Raw genomic sequence first — 4,790 nt, forward strand, 5'->3', positions numbered from 1 at the left:
GTCAGGATATATGGAGAAAAAGTAGCAATCAACCAATAATAATTACCTCAATTAAAACCTTAAAGAATTTAAAGAAACCTGGGAAATTTAGAAAATGAAATTTAACAAAGAACTCAGGAAAACTCTTTTTTTTAAGAGAGAGAGAGAGAGAGAATTTTAATATTTATTTTTTAGTTTTTGGCAGACACAACATCTTTGTTTGTATGTGGTGCTGAGGATTGAACCCGGGCTGCAAGTATGCCAAGCAAGCGCGCTACTGCTTGAGCCACATCCCCAGCCCCAGGAAGACTCTTTTAAAATATATCAGTTAAAGTTCTGACTTTTAAAATTCTCAAAAATACACATAGACAAGAAAAGTTAAAAAATAAAAGTTAAAAATAGAATTAAATTACCATTAATTATATACAATATGATTTTTCTACTTAGAACACCAAGAATACTTGAATTAATAAGAAAATTTCTTTAAATTTCTAGTTTCAAAATACTTTAAAGATTTAATATCATCCATAAAATGATAATGATCACATTTATTTGGCTCTTACTATGTGCTTACTTTTTACTTAATAAAGTGCTTTGCATAGATTATCTCAAAGCAGTATTATGATATATTTATGATGTTATTATTTTCATTTTACAGATAAGAAAATGGAGGCAAAGAGAAATCATGAAACCAGTCCAAGATTACAACACTGGTAAGTAACTCATGAACAGTACACAAATATTTCTACTCTCATATAAAATACAATATTTAATTTCTACGAATTTGACTTACATGATCACAAAATTAAGCTTGATTGGAACATAGAAGGTAGGAATCAAGAAGAGTTACAGGAGCTAGGAATCCTTAAGAATTGTGACACCTGGCCCCCTAGAGAAATCTTCAGATTATTTCAGGTTTTCCCTCCTGTGTCTTTACCTTCAAAGTTTGGAAGATAAACTATCTTGGTGTAGCTTGGGGCAAGTGTCTACTCCTGTGTTTTTCATTGGCATGAGAAAGTAGTGGAAGATCATTGATTAGAAGCCTCACTACAAATACATGGATTGATTGGGCAAGCAGAATTAGGCAGGGAAAGGGGCTCAAAAAGAATTAAATTCGGTGTCCATTTAAGACCCCAATTCTTTAGAGGAGAAGAGCAGAGCTAGGTGGCAGCGGGCAGTGTAAATGTACAACCACAGTAATGAAAGGATTGATTTTGCTGCTGGAACCTGAACAAATTCTCTGCTTTCAAGATTATTCGAGGGTTCTCATGTGGGTAACAGTCTATCTCAGATTCATTCTAAGTGGCTCTTTCTCTTTCTATCTTGAATCAAATGAAAGACTCTGCATAGAAGTATACTCCAGAGAGTTTGAAGGATTCAAATATTGTTTTTTTTGCTTGGTCAAACTGGTAACTTTTGAAAGTACCACTCTTATGGTACTATCAGTCACTGCACGGAAGTTTAAATTTTATGAACAGAATATAATGTATAATTAAATTGCTGCTACTTTGGTGTCATCTATTTTATGACTGTTAAGGGGTTTTTAATTTGGATCATGTTGTTATTTAATGTGCCCTAAGAAGGACTTTGACTAGACATATTGTTATAGATACTAGAGAAATTTAAAGATAAGCCTCTTAAGTAAATGTTTTGTGAGAACAAAATTTCTCACCTTTGGCACTACTGAATTTTGAGGGCAGATAATTGTTTGCTTAATGTATGGAAAGTGTCTTATGTAATTCTTGTAGAAAATTTACTTACATCTCTGGCTTCTACTTAAGAGATATCAGTAGCATCCTTAAAGATGTTGCAATAACAACAACAAAAATATCTCCAGTTATTGTTGAATAATCCCCAAGGGAAGAAATATTGCCAGTACTCCATTATGCAAGATGAATAAGTTCTAGAGATCTGCTATTTATATCTGCATGATGATGTTCTCCAGTCAATGATGGACCATGTATATGATTATACCATGGTGTTCTCATAATCTTATAACAGAGCTGAAAATTTCTATCAGCTAGCAATTTTACTGTTACTTTTCTATGTTTAGACATATTTAGATACACAAATACTTAGCACTGGGTGGCAGGTGCCTTCAGTATTCTGTATGGTAACATGCTGAGCAGGCTTATTGACCAAGAGCAATAAGTGGTATCAGAGAGCCTGGGTGTGTAACAGGCAACATCACTTAGGTTTGTGTAAGCACACTCCATGGTGTTTGGATAATAACAAAATTGTCCAACAATGTTCCTGAGGCTTTATCCCACCATTAAGTGACACGTGACTGTGGTGAAAGGCACTGAATGGACCTACCATGGTAGATAAAAGAGGGACTTCTTGACAATGGACTAGTAGAACACATTCCATTCACAGTGCTCAATAAGGTTAAGAGGACAAATTTCTACCAGTGTAAGAATTTTCAGTTTTGGTGTTCCTTAGGAAATTGGCATGCATACTCTTTACTTAGCAAGCCATGGTAGGAAGTGATTCTTAACTGTGGAGGCACAGTGATATTAAGACATTAGACTTTTAAAATAATACTGATTCTCAGGCCACATTCTTGATGAATTACATTAAAAATTCTGGTGGTTGCTATATTTTGGAACTGAAATGTTCCCCAAAGGTCCATGTGATAAAGTCTTGGTCTCTAGGCCATGGGAATACTGGGTGCTGGTAGAGCCATAATGACAGGGGGTCTAGTTGAGGAAAGTTAGGTCAAGGGGTCATGAACTTGAAGGAGCAATTGGAAGCAAAGCTCCTTCCTCTCTTCTTTTTTTGCTTTCTGGCTTGGATGAGGTGAACAGGCCACATCTTCCATGAGCTCTGCCATGACACTTTGCCCCCATGAGCCTAAAGCAACTGGAGCAGTGGCCATGTACTAAAACTTCTGAAATCCTGAGTCAAGCTAAATCTTTTCTCCTTTCATCATTTCAGGTGTTTTATCATAGTGACAGAGAGTTGACTAATACAATGTTATAAACAATTTTTTTTTAAAGTCCGCTAAGGGATCCTAACATATAGCAAATTGATATACACTAATATGAAGTGAATCTCCTTGAAAATTCACCCAAATCAAGCCCAGGAATGTATGCAAGAGTCTATAAAATTTATCACAACTGATTTCCTGCTTGACTACTTATAAGCTTGCAAGAATTGCATCATTTACAGAAGGCCCAGTGACAAAGTGCTCCAGTGGTTCAGTTACAACATCATGGCTCCATTGCACCACTGGTTGATAATAAACTAAGAAAAATAAACTTTGGAAAGAAAATTTACAGACTAGGGTACTTTCTGATAAACTGGTAATTTAAATATCTATGTAGTTCTATTTATCAATATTGGATATAACTCTGTATGGATTCTGACATTGTACAAATTAAAATAGAAAGCTAGGTATTGTATTTTTAGCATTATTCAGACTTCAACATCTGTGCTACACAAATGGCCCTGGATTTAACAGGAGAACTAATTCATTCTCAATCTGCTTTTGACTTGTAGATCTAACTTGGAAGCAATTTTTTTCATAAGAGAATTTAAAATAATCAAGTATATATATAATACAGGAGTCCTTAATATCAGTCAAAGATATTCAGACTGGGTGTACTGGGTCAGAGTTATACAAACTAATTACAAGTATTTGTTTCTTTGGGCTTATTCTTAGGAGAAAAGGAATAAAGAACAGGATAAAAATGAAACAAGAATGTGGCTCCTGTATGCAGCACTCTGTAGCCCAGATTACAAGGCAAATTTAGCCCCACTTTGAGGTAACGTGGACCACATTTGTGGACTCCCTATCAGTATGTCATCAGCTTATTTGGGGAGGAGGAAAACATCTCTGAGATTATGTTTTGTTGAGTGAAATTCTATGGGTAAAAGGTATCTGGTTGGTTATCAGCTAACATGCAACAGCAGCTATGGAACTAGTGTGCCCATTGACAAGGAGGATATGGGCCAGTCACCAGGAAAATTCATTGAAGTACATAACATACTCACCTCATTTCATTTAATATTTTCAGATGCAGCACTTTAAATATTGGATCGAGGAACTTGAACTGGACATACAACTTTAAGATATGTACATTTTGGTACATTTAAATCATCTACAATCAAATCTCTATTATTTTCATGTGGACTTATGAGACATTATGAATCAGTGCTGAAGGTATACTGCTCATGAAGATACCCACATACTTCCAAAATAAAATATGCACTTTTATGTGGCTAAACCCCTTCCCCTTCTAAACTGAGAAACAGAAATCTCCAAAATAAACAAATATTTCATAGAGCTCATGCATTCATTTACCCAAAAAATGTTTATTTATAATACCTTCTACATATTTAACAATGCTATGTAATTTTTAGCTGAAAGTGCAAAAAGCAGATAATTTCTACAGGCAGTTCTCCAAGTTGTGAAGGATGATAAATTTAAATCCCTCCTACTAGCTTAGGAGGAAATAAGTGCTATAGGGAAATATAAAGAAGGATAATGGGATGGGAAGTGGTAGGTGCTATTTGAGATCAGAGGGGTTAGAAAGGCCTTTCTGATAAGTTGATTGCTAAACAGAGAGCTGAGCATATGAGGAGCAAGCATTACAGACACAACATTTCCTAGATAAAAAGTGTTTGTTGAAAACACATAACACAAAATGCTTTAGTGAATCTGGGGGTTCTTCATGAAGGCACAGAAAACTCTTACAGTTAACATGACATAGCACCAGTGGATGCCCATCACGGTCTACATTAGTGACAAGTGGTCTCTGAGTTATACCAAAGGAAAGAGGCAGCAACACAGACCTGATGTCTTATTT

The 4,790-nt window shown here is 35.3% G+C and overlaps 1 long non-coding RNA gene across 1 annotated transcript; it reads left to right on the plus strand.

The window, feature by feature from the left end:
- Positions 1–586: 586 nt before the first annotated feature.
- On the plus strand, positions 587–4,267 carry LOC144375123 (uncharacterized). The gene is made up of 2 exons (XR_013434560.1): positions 587–692; positions 3,999–4,267. It is a non-coding gene; the product is annotated as an uncharacterized LOC144375123 (long non-coding RNA).
- Positions 4,268–4,790: the final 523 nt, after the last annotated feature.

Source organism: Ictidomys tridecemlineatus, chromosome 2 (genome assembly GCF_052094955.1).
Source record: "Ictidomys tridecemlineatus isolate mIctTri1 chromosome 2, mIctTri1.hap1, whole genome shotgun sequence".
Lineage (NCBI taxonomy): Eukaryota > Metazoa > Chordata > Mammalia > Rodentia > Sciuridae > Ictidomys > Ictidomys tridecemlineatus.